Consider the following 14,503-nt stretch of genomic DNA (forward strand, 5'->3'; position numbering starts at 1 on the left):
AGACCTCTCGATCTGCTATAAGCCATTGAGAGAAGAGAGGGAACATATCCCCACTCCCTCTATTTACTTGGGACTTTTATGATATAGTGTTTAAACCGGTTAAGGGGTATTATTCCTGTTGTTTTCTGTAAAAGGGACGCCTTTTTGGATCAGAATTAAATCAACAGAGGATTGATTCTAGTGAATATACTAGACTATACTAGATTCTAGTGAATATACTAGAAGAAGAAAGAGATGAATTCTCTATTTCGTATTAAGAGTGTTAAAAGTGAAGATAGAACAGGAGTGGAGTGTGTTGGAGTTTCTAGCAGTTTAGCTTTGGAAAACTTTGCTAGGAGATATATTCAGGAACATGGTGAAGGTTTGGAGCAGCTGAGAAATAGTGGAATGATTTCTGAGCAGAGAAACCCATGGGGTTTTGTGAGTAATGTATTTGAGGAAGAAACAGAGCAGAAAAAGAAAAGAGCAAAAGTGGTGAAGGGAATAGCTGTTGAATGCTTGCTTGTAGCTTGTAGTTCATTGGGAAAAAATTGGATAAAAGATGGAGTTACTCAGGGAAGTTCAGCAGATGCTGGTAACCTACAAAGTAGACCGTGGTCGGTTGTTGGAAAAGATTAAAGAACTAGAAAAGGGAGAAAATATAGCAGAAGAGGTTGAAGAATTGATTCCCATCCCTATTGGTATGGTGGAACCGACAGAGGTAGAAAATCCTATTGGACCAGTGACTAGAAGTAAAACAAGTGAATTAGCTCAAGCAAACACAGTACCTTCAGAAGCAAAGTTGCAGATTGAATCTGTGGAGTCAGAGGAGGAAATTGGCAGTGCAGAAGTAACTGACAGTCTGCCGATAAGAGACGGAAGTTCTGAAATGACAGTTCAGGAGGCAGAGACAAGTGTAACAGTCAGTGAAGCAGTTAGTGACACAAACAGAGAAGCAGGGAAAGAGGAAAAGATCTCTACTTCTGTAGAGACAGCTTCTGTAAGTGAAGAAGCAGTGCCTTTAAAATCGGTCATTGTTCTAGGATTAGAAGAGGCCGTATCACAGGTAACACTTGTAGCTAATGCATGTGATGTAGTGATCTCTAAGTTACAAAGAGAGCTACAACAACAAGCAGGGAGTAGAATTCCTGCTCCTCCACCCAATTTTACATTAGCACCATATAGAGTAGAAGATCCAGTCCCTTTGGGTGGACATTTATTGGCATTCGGGCAATCAACATTGCCTAGACCCCAGGAATTTTGTGGGGCCTCTACACCCCCGTGGTATATGCTGGTATCACCTAGTGTATCGGTAGAACACCCTACCACACCAGATTTCAGTGGACTAAGGGATGTCCTGCGTCAGTGTGGAGACACTTTGAATGTAAGCCATAGACATTTCATGGAAAATTATCCTAGATACCCAGGATTATCTCCAGTGGAAAGTTTTGATGGTTCAGATGAGGAAAATGTGAATCCAGGTAGAAGGAGGCAAGGAATAGAAATTGTGGATTTAAGCTCAAATGAAAGCTCAGATTCAGATCCAGAAGAAGGAATTGCAGGTTCCAATTCTGATTGTCCTGTAGCAGTTGTTACAGATATTAAAACCTTAGACCTAGTAGCTAAGCAAGTAGGAATGATGGAGGATTCTTCAGTTGCTATGCATGCACAACGTGTGCAGGAGACAGCAAAAGTGTTTGGCTTACCAAGGGAAGATTGGGTTAAAATCTTACAACTCACAGTGAATCGAGCATTGTGGAGTACTTTGCCACTTAAGTTTAGGGTAGGAGAGAAAACTTTTGAAGAAACAGTAGCCCTATTGGAACATAATCAGCACCCAGGGCAAGCTGGAGTAGCAATTCTGTCTAACTTAAAGCAGAAACCTAATGAAACTCCACATCAGTTTCATTTGCGGTTAAGTGCAGCTTGGCGGAGTCATATCAAAGAAGAAACAGATGAACTGCCATACATCAGTTTGCTAGTTAATAATTCTATTCCTCAGTTAAGAGAAATGGTTAATATGCATATCACTGATGATATTTCTTTAAAAAGAACATTAGCCTTATTGGCTAAAGCATATGCACAGGGAGGCTCTAAATTAGGTCAGCGTGGAGCCCCGGTTGCAGTACTTCAGGAACCACAAACTAATCCTACGGTGAGGATTGAGGGACCTCGACCTCAGCCAGGATTGGGACGAGGAGTTCCTAAATTCCCTATGTATCAACGTTGGCAAAATGACCCTAACCCATGTAATAACCCTGGACCTTCGAGTGGCCAGGCCCCTCGACAGGGTTATGCGTTTGGATCCTATGCAGGAGCCCGGGATCGTGTTCCTTTCTTTTCAGATGCTGCACAGAACAGTTCACGTCTGCAGAGACCTAAATCACCGCCTTTGCACAAAACTGAGGACTCAGTTGTGAAAATGTTTAGAACAGTGCAACAGACGCTTGAAGCTCAATGACAGGCTATCCAAGAACCTCATGCCCGTGTGAATGAGCTGATGATGATGGAAGGCCAAGGCTCAGCAACCTTGAACCATCCAGTGGCCTCCGTTGATCCATCCCCTTTTCCCCAGTGGACAGCCACTCCTCCAGAATTGGCTGCCTCTGAGGAGATAGAGGAGGAACCCCTAGATTATCTGACAGCATATGCTGCATGACTACAAACAACCCCGAGTGTAGTCATAACCCCTTTAGGCAGAGATACAAGTGGAAGACCCACAATATCTGCAGTGATAGAGGGACTAGACAGGAATCTCATTATAGATACTGGAGCAGCAATCAGTATTCTCCATGTCGAGGATCCTAGATCCTCTCCTCTATCATCAGGATGTACCAAGACACTTGCAACTTTTGCAAGTAATCAGGTTACTACCACACTTTCTTTAAGAGGAAATGCCTCTATCCACTTTGAGAAAGGATCGATAGTCACCAATAAATATTGGTTACCTCTTTGGGTCCTTGGCAAAGGACCTACAAAGTCAATCTGCAAAGCCATCCACGGACCTTCATACACCTGGGATCTTAGTGGCGCATTTCTTTTGGATGGAGTAGGATTAGCTTGGGCACATGCCAGACAATTTTCACAATATTGTTGCACATCCATCCTAAGAAGTGGCCACCACCCTACAGATGCAAGACGTTGGACAGTTTTGTCCACTCCCTGATGTCCTCCTGTAGGAGTGTCATGGACCATGTACATCATTTCCCTCCGTAGGTGAGCTGGAACTATCCACACAGGGAAAGGACCTCCTGTATACATGAGAACTCCATCTACGACTTGTAACTGCTGTTCATGTCGTTTGTACAAAGGGTCTATTGTTAGTGATCCCTCTTTGTCTATTTTGGAAAGCTCTAAAATTACTTTTATTATGTCCTTATCCAATTTTTGCATGTCTTTTAGATCTGGTATATTGGGTTGTACCAATTTAGTTGCAGCTATAGGACATTTAGGATTAGGGGTAATAACAGAATACTCCTGATCCTTACCTTCCCAAAATTCTCCTGATCGGGCTCCTTCACGGGCCAATTTATCAGCTTTCTCATTTTCCATAGCATAAGGGTCTAATTTCCAGTGAGCTTTTACTTTTTTAATTTGGATTGGCCGCTCTGAAACAGTAACTATTACTGTTAACCAATGGATATATCTCATCAGTGATGCATACCTAATAGGTGTGCCATCAGAAGATGTAAAACCATTCGTTTCCCAATATGGTAGGAACTCTGTGAGAAGAATTTACAATCTAAATAGAAAAGACAAACACAGAATGGGGGAAGGGGTAGAATCCTCTGTTAGAATAGAGATATTCAGGCCTGCCTGTAAAGCCTATACATTAAGAACTTACAAGTGTTTGTTATCACTTAACTAGTTACAGGAGTATGAAAACAAAGAATGAAAATCTCAGTCTGCCTGTCTATGGGTCTTCTCTCACTAGGATAGTCTGAGGCCTTTTTCTTAGGCTAAGGACTTTGGCTAAGCAGCAGGGGCAGCCATTAGCTGGGAAGCGAAGGGTCACATCCTCTCATCCCAAACCAGTCACACTGAAATAAGGTGCTATTAGGCTGTTAGGAAGACGATCCTGTCTGTATGATGCCCATCACCACCAGATAAAGAAACAGATCTTAAGATGGATAAAAGAAACTTAGTTTGACAGCATCCTGTCTGGCAAGAAATCACTTATCAATGGCTTTGACTGCGAAACTCTTATTTCTGTATTGTTCTATCTTTATGGCCCTCACTTTTCTGTTGTTTATCTGTCTGGTTCTCTAATTGTTTCTCTCTTCTGTACAATCAGTCGTGCTAGGTGTAGCTGAGAATATGACTATATAAACTGGGGTCAAACAGGAGGGGGAAGGGAAATTGGAATCATGTTTATTAAGTGGGGGGAACAGGAACAGGGACACAGGCAAGGCTGGGAAGGAGGACGGGGGTAAATGCTCTGCAGCATCAGAGCTGGGAAGGGAACACTGGGGAACAGACTGTATGGGTGTATAGAGATAAGCCTGAGTGGTGTGAAGGGCTTCGGAATATGTAATCTTATAGGTGTAACAATTGTACGGGCTACACAACCACCCAGTGACATCATCAACAAAGTGCCCATTTGTGTTTGGGTAGCGGCCCTGCTATGGGAGGGAGTGTGACGTTATTGGTATAAACTGGGACCATATAGAACATGGTTTGCAACCAAGGTCCTGTAGTGGCACCAAATCTTAGGTAAAGGGGGTCATATAAGGTGTCTAAGACCAGGTTATAGGTGGCTGGTTATGATTAAGCTGTCTGTGTGCATGTGTCATTTTTAGTTGAAGTTATGTATATTGGCTCTATACTGTCTGTATTTCAAGTTGGTGCTGTGCTTCTGGGAAACATCCCAGACAAGTTGGTGTTAGCTCTGCCCAGCTTGCTTGATGGCCCATTAAGGACCATCAGCTACACAATTGACCCATGGAGAGAAGGCAGACACGCCTTGTGACTCAGCAAAGTATGCAGGGACTGGCCCATGTGACTCCAGACTCCATTTTGCTGTAATTTTCCACAGTAAGGACAAAGAGGTTCTTACACCTGGAAAAGCCTATCTAAGGCTGATGCCTCATCTCCATCTGGTCTACAATCCTGCTTCTTACCTCTGGAGGGACTTTGCTACAAACTGAAGCTCTGCACAAAGGACTGATGACCCATCCCAGCGGGGGATGTACTCCAGAGACTTGATTTGAACCTGCAGTTTATGCCATCACTGCTACAAGCCTGAACTAAGAACTTTGCCATTACTGAATGTAATTGATTCCATTTAACCAATTCTAGCTCTCATCTCTACCTTTTTTCCTTTATGAATAAACCTTTAGATTTTAGATTCTAAAGGATTGGCAACAGTGTGATTTGTGGGTAAGATCTGATGTGTATATTGACCTGGGTCTGGGGCTTGGTCCTTTGGGATCGAGAGAACCGTTTTCTTTTATTGGGGTGTTGGTTTTCATAACCATTCATCCCCAGGACGAGTGGCACTGGTGGTGATACTGGGAGACTGGAGTGTCTAAGGGAATTGCTTGTGTGAATTGTGGTTAGCCAGTGGGGTGAAACCAAAGTCCTCTTTGTCTGGCTGGTTTGGTTTGCCTTAGAGGTGGAAAACCCCAGCCTAGGGCTGTGACTGCCCTGTTTGAGCAATTGGTCCTGATTTGGCACTCTCCGTTGGGTCCCGCCAGAACCGCATCGTCACAGGGAGGAATGCAGCAAGGACTCAGGATCAGTGGCCAGGGTCACTGAGCATAGACATGGGGAGGTTATATGGGGAGAGGGGTTATGAGTGGGAGAGGAGGTCAAATGTTAAAATAATGATATTTGGGGAAATGTAAAAGAAGTGAAACTGAACAGAAATAAAACTGGAGTGTAGGCTCTAAAGCAACAAGGCTTCAGTAGGGATTGAGGGTTAAAGGTCTGGGATCCCCACAGCTCTAGATTCCCAAACCTCTCCTCCTCCCAATGACCCACCCAGCCCACTTCCCGGGTGCCCTTCCTCCACACTCCTCCCTTCTTCCCATTACTCTCAGCCGGCACCACTTCCCGGCACCTTGGGAGCTTCTTGTATTTTCTCCTCATCTCTCACTACCTCCTACCTCCCTGCTGCTTCTTAGCTCTAACCCTGCACACACCTCCCCATGTCCTGGCACCCCAGAATTATCTACTGCCCCCCCTTCTCCGCCCCTCCCACGGCTCTCTTATCCCTTCACCCATGGGATCCTGAATGGCAACATTACACGCTCTCCTAAAAGAGCTCATCTCACTGTCACACAAACCATGCATGAGTCATATACATATTTACTCAATTTAGAATTCTACAGGAGGCATATTTTCCTCTTAAAATGAGGAAAAGGCATGAAAGCTACAGTGATTATTATAGCCAATAAGGATATATTAAATCCAATTTTAAAATGACTGACGGCACCAAAAAGGCACATGTCCAAAAATGATACTAGCGTGTGGGAGATAAGGCAAAAAAAGGGGGGCAAGAAAACCTGCAAAACTTGTATGCTGAATAAAGGTATACCCAGCAAGACCACCGTCTTATTAAGTATATTAAGTACAAAATTAATCCCTAACAATGGTAGTGGTAAATTACTAGATGGAAATGGCAGTATTATCAAAAATAATACAGAAGAGGTAAAAGTGTTCAATAAATATTTCACTCCTGGAGTTGGAGAAAACAGATGATTTAATCATATAAGACGTTGACAACGACAGTCTCTCCATCCCAACAATAACTCACGAGGATGTTAAACAGCAGCTATTACAGTTAGACATGTTTAAATAAGCAGGTCCAGATAACTTGTATTAAGAGTTTTGAAAGACCTGGTGGAGGACTGTTAATGTTGATTTTAATTAGGACTTGGACCAATGGGGATATTCCAGAAGACTAGAAAAAAGCTAATGCTGTGCCAATATTTATAAAGTGTAAAAGAGATGACCCAGCTAATTACAAGAGTGTTAGTCCGATACTGGGCAAGATAATAGAGCAGCGAATATGGATTTAATTAATAAAGAGGTAAAGGAGGGTAATATAATTAGTACCAATTAACAAAGGTTCAGAGACAACAGATCCAATCAAACTAACTGGATATCCTTATTGGGTGAGATCAAAAGTTTGGTTGCAGCTAATAGTATTGATGAGCTAAGAGGTGAAAACATTACCTAGACTTCTGTAAGGCATATGACTTGGTTCAGCACAATATTTTGACTAGAAAACTAGAAAGATACAAAATAAACACAGCATACATTAAACAGATTAAAAACTATGATTGTAAATGGGGAACCATGCTTGAGTAGATTTCTTTCTAGGGGGTTCCCACAAGGATTGGTTCTTGGCCCTGCGCTATTTAACATTCTTATCAATGACCTGGAAGAGAATATAAAATCATCATTGATAAAGTTTAAGTTGCCACAAAGATTGGGGGTCGTGGTAACTAATGAAGTGTCAGAAGATTCAGGCTCCAGCACTGGGAGTCCGGGAAGTTTTCCCAGCCCTGGCTGGAGGGTTATTTCCTGTTCCACAAAGAGTGGAAGTTCCATTCCCAACTCCTGTGCCTTGAAATTAGGCCCTGACACTACACCACACATTCAGCATAGTGGTATGATTATAAAATGATTAGGACATAATTATGTTGCATTTTGTGCAAGATGTGTCATGTTCAGTGTCATTGGAAAAGTTATGATTTGCTGAATATGACTGTCCTATTTGTGTGCATGTATCATGTTCGTAACTGAAGTTATGGATATTGACTCTGTATCTGTATTTCAAATGTGTTTACTCTGGGTAACACTCACAACAAGCCTTTCAGGTACAACAAAGAAGCCAGACAGTGTTCATGGCTCATCAAGAAAGACAATGGACCGTGGAAGAGCTTAGCCCTCTTGTGAATTTTTCAGCTAGCCTATGAGTCATGGCTACTATGACTCAGCAGGGCATGCTAGGGCATGTGAGCAGACCACATGACAACGAACTCCATTTTGGTACCTGTATTTTTCCACAAACTGGACTGGGAAACAAGTTTGGAACAAATGGTTCCCGCAATATGGAAAAGCTACATAAGGTGGAGTGTGACATCATTTCTTGGCCTCATTCCCCACACAAGAGAACTCCTGGAAACACCTGAGGAAGAAAGACTGAACTGGGGGAACTGCTGGTCCCAGGGTAAAGGGATCTTGTCCCTTAGAATCACTGAGGACATTAGGGTTTGTCCTTTTTGTTTCAACTTTTCCTCCATTCCCTTACCGTGGGCACAGCCCAAACTCCCCTGCTATCATAAGAACATAAGAACATAAGAAAGGCCGTACCGGGTCAGATCAAAGGTCCATCTAGCCCAGTATCTGTCTACCGACAGTGGCCAATGCCAGGTGCCCCTGAGGGAGTGAACCTAACAGGCAATGATCAAGTGATCTCTCTCCTGCCATCCATCTCCATCCTCTGACGAACAGAGGCTAGGGACACCATTCTTACCCATCCTTGACTGGAGATTTGTAATGGGAATCACTAGGAGAGGAATGATCCTGGGGAAGTCAGTGCCCAGCCTCCCAACCCTGCTCCTTTGGCCTTGTTTAATGAACAGATGAAAGATAAGAGCATTGTACTCAATACGTTCAGTGTCCATACAATCTCGGTGCACACTGGATTTGAAAGTTGTCCTTCTTCATCCTCGAGTGTCCATTTGAAATCAGAGGATTTATAATGCCCCATGGGCTACTTCCCTGTGATACACAGGGTCACAAACATCGTGGTGAATAGGACAGATGACTAAGTAATCACAGTGGGTTTCACCCCCGTGGGATCACCTGTAAGGATTTTTCCTTCCTTTAAAGAGGGCAGGACCCAAACCCCATTCAGAAGACATGTGGAATCTTACAGTAAATTCTTCCCACATAGTCCCCTTTGTAAAGCCCATCTATCGGAGCTTCCCTTAGCACAAGAAAAAAAGGACACGCAGTGGTAACCACACAAACAAGACTTTATTTCCTATGGGGAAAAGGGCTAGGATAGGACAGAGAAGGGGCAGATTAACAAAACTTTAACTCTGGAAGTGCTCCACTATCCCAAACAGTTACACCCCTGAGGTAATGTTGATGTTCTCTCTCTTCTCTTGCAAGGACAGTGGTGGATGGCTGCTGCTCTCTTGACATTGGACATCAGGGACGGACTTCGATGAGGGACATAGGAACGGGTGAGTAGACCTAACTAAAACCCCTCCCTATCCCTCTTTGCGTCGTCTCTGCCTGGATGTTAGACCCTATCTACGCGGATTCAATCCGTGCGTGGGAGTGTGCTTCCCCACCCAAAATAATAGAGCACATGGGAAAAGGTCACCACATTCTTTTCCCAAGTCCAAGATGGCCACCTTATAGATAACGCAAAAGGTACATGCCTTTCTTCCCTTCTTTTACTAAAATTTGGCAGGGGCAACTAGCATTTTACAACCTGGAGACTGGATTTGACCGATCAGGGGATGTTCTGGGACAGGGTGACCCATCCAGAAGGGGGTTGTGTATCCCCTCTGAGAACTCCTCCCCCTGTCCTCTACCAATTGAAGTGGGTGTCAGCCCTGTAGGACCACCCCGAGAGGGGATTTGACCAAACACGGAAGTAATGTGGCGGAGTGACCTGCCCGCAACAGGATCACATGGGCCATCTAAAAAGCCCTCACACCACCCTCTACCAATTGGCGACGGTTTCACTCCCACCTTGGGCCATCACAGAAGGGAAACATGTACCAATCAGAACAGATATAGCCCGAAGGTCGAGGCCATGATTTCTGCAAAACACATCCTTGGAACGAGACGGCCTCTTCCCCGCAGTGTTGGGTTGCGACTTCCAGGACGATGCTGCCAGTCACGCAAACATGGAGCTCCGGAGATCGGCGGCTTCTGGCCTAGGCCTTCGGGCACTACCTATTCTGATCGGTACGTTTCCCTTCTGGGATGGCCTAAGGGATGAGTGTGAAACCCTGATCGATTAGCAGAGGACGGTGGGGGGATTTCATGGAGGGGTGATGGGCCCCTCTTATGGGCAGGTCACCCCACCATGGCACTTTCACCTATCTGGTGAAATCCCCTCTCTGTTGGTCCTAAGGGGATGAGGCCCACCCCAACTGGGGTGAGTTCTTGGAGGGGTTACATGACCCACTTCCTGATGGGTCACTCTGCCCCAGAACTTTCCCCCGTTGCTCAGATCCATTCCTGAGGTAGATCGATGGCGATAAAATACCCCCAGATTGGGGGAGGAGTGGGAGGAGCTCTTAGAGGGGTCACATGCCACTCCTTGCTTCTGCTCACGTTTGCATCTTGACCCCGAAAGTCTTATGTCATGGGGTCATTCTCCTGGTGACAGACGAGTGATGCCTTAGGGGTGAAGGGGCGAGGTCCCTTGGCTGGAACCAAATAACTGCCCTTAGCCTCAGTGTGGTTTGACCTAATGGCCACAGTCAAAATGGCTGCCCTCCCCCTCAGGGCTGTGTGGCCCAACGACCAGAGTCCGTGCGGCCGCCCTCCCCCTCAGGGCTGTGTGGCCCAGAGACCAGAGTCCGTGTGGCCGCCCTCTCCGTCGGGGCTGCGTGGCCCAACGACCAGAGTCCGTGCGGCCGCCCTCTCCGTCGGGGCCGTGTGACCCAACGACCAGAGTCCGTGTGGCCGCCCTCTCCGTCGGGGCTGTGTGGCCCAACGACCAGAGTCCGTGCGGCCGCCCGCTCCGTCGGGGCTGCGTGGCCCAACGACCAGAGTCCGTGCGGCCGCCCTCTCCGTCGGGGCCGTGTGACCCAACGACCAGAGTCCGTGTAGCTGCCCGCTCCGTCGGGGCCGTGTGACCCAATGACGAGAGTCCGTGCGGCCGCCCGCTCCGTCGGGGCTGCGTGGCCCAACGACCAGAGTCCGTGCGGCCGCCCGCTCCGTCGGGGCTGTGGGGCCCAACGACCAGAGTCCGTACAGCCGCCCTCTCCGTCGGGGCCGTGTGACCCAATGACGAGAGTCCGTGCGGCCGCCCGCTCCGTCGGGGCTGTGGGGCCAGAGACCAGAGTCCGTGCGGCCGCCCTCCCTCTCCGTCGGGGCTGTGGGGCCAGAGACCAGAGTCCGTGCGGCCGCCCTCCCTCTCTGTCGGGGCTGTGTGGCCCAACGACCAGAGTCCGTGCGGCCGCCCTCCCTCTCCGGCAGGGCTGTGTGGCCCAGAGACCAGTGTCCGTGCCGCTATCCTGTCTCTCACGCCTGTGTGGCCCGATGGCTCCAGACAATATGGCTGCTCTCTCCCTCAGTGCTGTGTGGCCCAACGGGCAGAGTCAATATCGCTGCCCTTCAGCACAGGGCTGTCTGGCTGAGAGTTCAGAGACAAGATGGCCGCCCCTCCTCTTGGGGTTGTGCAGTCTAGTGGCACATTGGGGAGGTGGGCTGCCACCCAAGGATGGATGGTGGCCGGGGTAGGGGGACCCAGGCCCTTGTTACTCCCCCCCGGGTCCTACCCCAGGGCCTTGTCCATGGCCAATGTGTTCGGCACTGAGTCAGTGGGGATCCAGCCAGAACATCTGACGTCAGTCACCATGGCGATGGCTAGTTCTCCCAGGTTACTTCCTACGAGATGTCTCTAGGACATGGGCTGGGGGTCTCTGGGCTCCCGGCGTGGGAATCTCCCAGAGACTCCGAGCTCCCTTGCACGTCTGCAGAAACCCGGGGATGGGGTTGGGTCTCGGCACCTCGGGGCTCTGCAGTCAGGGGCGTCAGCTGCTTCTGGACTGGAACCTACAATGTGCATCCTCCATTTTTGGCATCTGCCTAGACCGAGCTGAGCTGCTCCTTTTCACACTGGTGCTCCAGTTGTAGCATGTCCGGCAGGGCTGGGGAGGGGCTTGGCTTCCGCCGCCTAGACTGTGAGGTTATGTGTGACTGATGCACCCCGGCACATCCTGCTCTGCCTCTTCTCTCTCCTCCTTCCCATGCAGCAGCTGCTTTGCCGTCTCCCAAGAGATGTGATCAGTGGTGGGCTCGGTTGGCTCCTGTTAGCCTCTAGATGTCTGTAAGAGGGAGAAAGGGCAGGAACACAAATCAGAAGAACAAAACCTTCCAGCAGGGTAGTTTTCCACAGCACAAAACCACCGCACTTTGCTAATGCTCCTTTGTAACTTCCCTGAGAGCTGGCATTGCGTAAAGAGAGCACCCAACCCCCCACAACCTCCGCTACCCTGTGGGCTGGCAATGGATAGAGGGAGTCTGGGAGACTTTCTCCTCTCTCCGCCTGGCTCTGATGACTGAGGGAATCACATGCGAGAAGCTCTGTGAATGTAGGGCTCTGTGCAGTGGGGAGAGATGTCAGACATGGAGCCCAAATGTGGGGTTGTCCTGACTCTGCAGTAACTTCATTACAGTGAGAGAGATTTCAGAGCTCAGCTACAGGGTTCTGCCCTGTAACTGTGTGTGGGGCTGGGGCAGAAGTGGGGCAGTGATGCACTCATGAAAGGAGTAGGGCTAAGGGGGGCCCCGTGGTACAGCCGCTAAAGCCCCTGTGTGCTGCGTTCCAGCCGGGCCGGCTCTGCCTGGCTGGGGTGGGGCGAGGCGGCTCCGCGCGCTGCCGTACCTCTCCCCCCCCCCCTCGGCCATTTGGGGATTTAGTTGGGGATCGGTCCTGCGTTGAGGAGGGGGTTGGACTAGATGACCTCCTGAGGTCCCTTCCAACCCTGCTAGTGATACTCTATGAGCTGCTCTTGCCTGTAGGCTCCGCCCCCTACAGCTCCTGTTGGCTGCGAATCATTAATCCCACCCTGGCCCTGCCCCTAGCTGCTCCTCACTCCAGCTCCAACCCTCGGCTCGACCTCCACTAGGCCCCACCACCCCGGCTCCAGCCACTGGGCCCAACCGTCCATGCTCTGATGTCCGACACCAGCGATATGTAGGAGTTGTTCACCTCCGGGCTTTCCATGCGTATGGCCCTGACTTTGTCAGCTCTGGTTTTCATCTGCCATTGTGCTGCCCCGTCACATGGCTTTATTAGATCCCTTTCAACTTCTTCAAAGTCTTCTCTACGCCTCACTGACCTACACAATTGTCTGTCATCTGCCAATATCCACCTCGTTGTTCAGTCCCTGTTCCAAAGATGCTGTTGTACGTACCATAGCAGGACAAAGAGGTCTTCTGTGTCGGTCCCGGTTCCCTAGTCGAATGTGGAACCCGACACGAGATTTCCAAGCTTCTGCAGCCATTTGTAATGTCTATTGAGGATGTGCCCTGTGGTCCTGTCACATGTCAAAGGCACTTCCTGAAAAGCTGAAACAAAGAGGAAACGGGTTGGAAGCCCCATGGTGCTGATGTGACTGGTGCCTAGGAAACCTCCCCTTCAGATGGCCATTGCCACATGCTATTAGCTACCCAAGAGTCTGCAGGCGAGAAACAGCAACTCAGCTACTCCCAAAATAGCCCTGGACAGAGAGGAGACCCCATTCCGTGCGTAACTTCCCCCTCCCCCAGCATACGCACGTCCACACGCTAAAACACAGGCAGGTGGGAGCAACTCTGCTTGGGATGGAACAGAAAAGCAGAGGTGTTAAATCATCCAACGTTTACGCACAGATCCGCATAGGAATTTAGACTCCTAACAACATCTACTGAAATCCTGTGTGGCCCTGGGCCTTCGTTCCTTAAGAGGTCACAGGGAAAGATGTTCCCAATGTGCACTCAGGGAATTTCCTATGAGCTGATAACCAAGATATGAGTGGTTCCCTGGCCTGAAATCTCTCCATTACAGGGAGGGCAAGTGATGAATCTTTCCCTACAGAGGGTAATTGTCATCATCACCACCACCATCCTTAATAATAACAACAGCCCTTTTCAATTCTGTCAGGCCTTCCTTCAGAGATGTTCTGACCTCTATGAAGACAGTCTCCCCACACAGTTCTAAGGCTACGTCTATTCTAGGAGCTAGGGATGGAATTTCCCTGCTCCCGTACACATATTGTGGCACCTCGATCAAAGCTCACGTGATTATCCTTCTTCCTTAAACACTGTCCTTAGACAGAGAGGGACACATTCAAACTGTTTTCAGGCCCTGTGCTGCACCCCTGTACTTCCCACAGAGGCACAAACACACAGAGGTATTTCCTTACCTTCATACAGGCGGGAGATGCCATCTTCAGTCACTGTTTCAGACAACAAGTCACAGTAATGGTGGATAGTATTTCCTAGACAGACAATGAATCTCATGACTTTTCAAATCCTTTGCTTAAAACTGCGAAAGATGCAGCCATTCTCCCAAGACAGCCCTTGGGAAATTAAATACATTCCTTACATCTGTTCACAAAGCACATTAGATAAAGCATCAGAAGCCTAGAAGTCACTGAGAGACTGATTTCCAAAGGAGATTGAATTCACATCATGCTGGTTTCCCCAAGGCGCAGCCAAAGAGGAGTTGTGGGCAGGGGAAGTTGGTGCGATCGATACAGCTAAGTTGCTCCACTCATCTTGGAAGTCATGTTAATCTCTCTCTCTCTCTCTCTCTCTCTCTCTGTCACACACA

The 14,503-nt window shown here is 48.1% G+C and overlaps 1 protein-coding gene and 1 long non-coding RNA gene across 4 annotated transcripts in view; one reads left to right on the top strand and one right to left on the bottom strand.

Annotated features, from left to right (window-relative positions):
* The window catches only part of LOC120384921 (maestro heat-like repeat family member 5), a 924,418-nt gene that overhangs the window by 212,002 nt on the left and 697,913 nt on the right, over positions 1-14,503 (top strand). The window lies entirely within an intron of this gene.
* Positions 11,053-14,149, bottom strand: LOC120384925. The gene is made up of 3 exons (XR_005589169.1): positions 14,094-14,149; positions 13,104-13,257; positions 11,053-12,011 (listed from the first exon to the last, which is right to left on the bottom strand). It is a non-coding gene; the product is annotated as an uncharacterized LOC120384925 (long non-coding RNA).

This window comes from Mauremys reevesii, linkage group 17 (assembly GCF_016161935.1).
Source record: "Mauremys reevesii isolate NIE-2019 linkage group 17, ASM1616193v1, whole genome shotgun sequence".
Classification (NCBI taxonomy): Eukaryota; Metazoa; Chordata; order Testudines; family Geoemydidae; genus Mauremys; species Mauremys reevesii.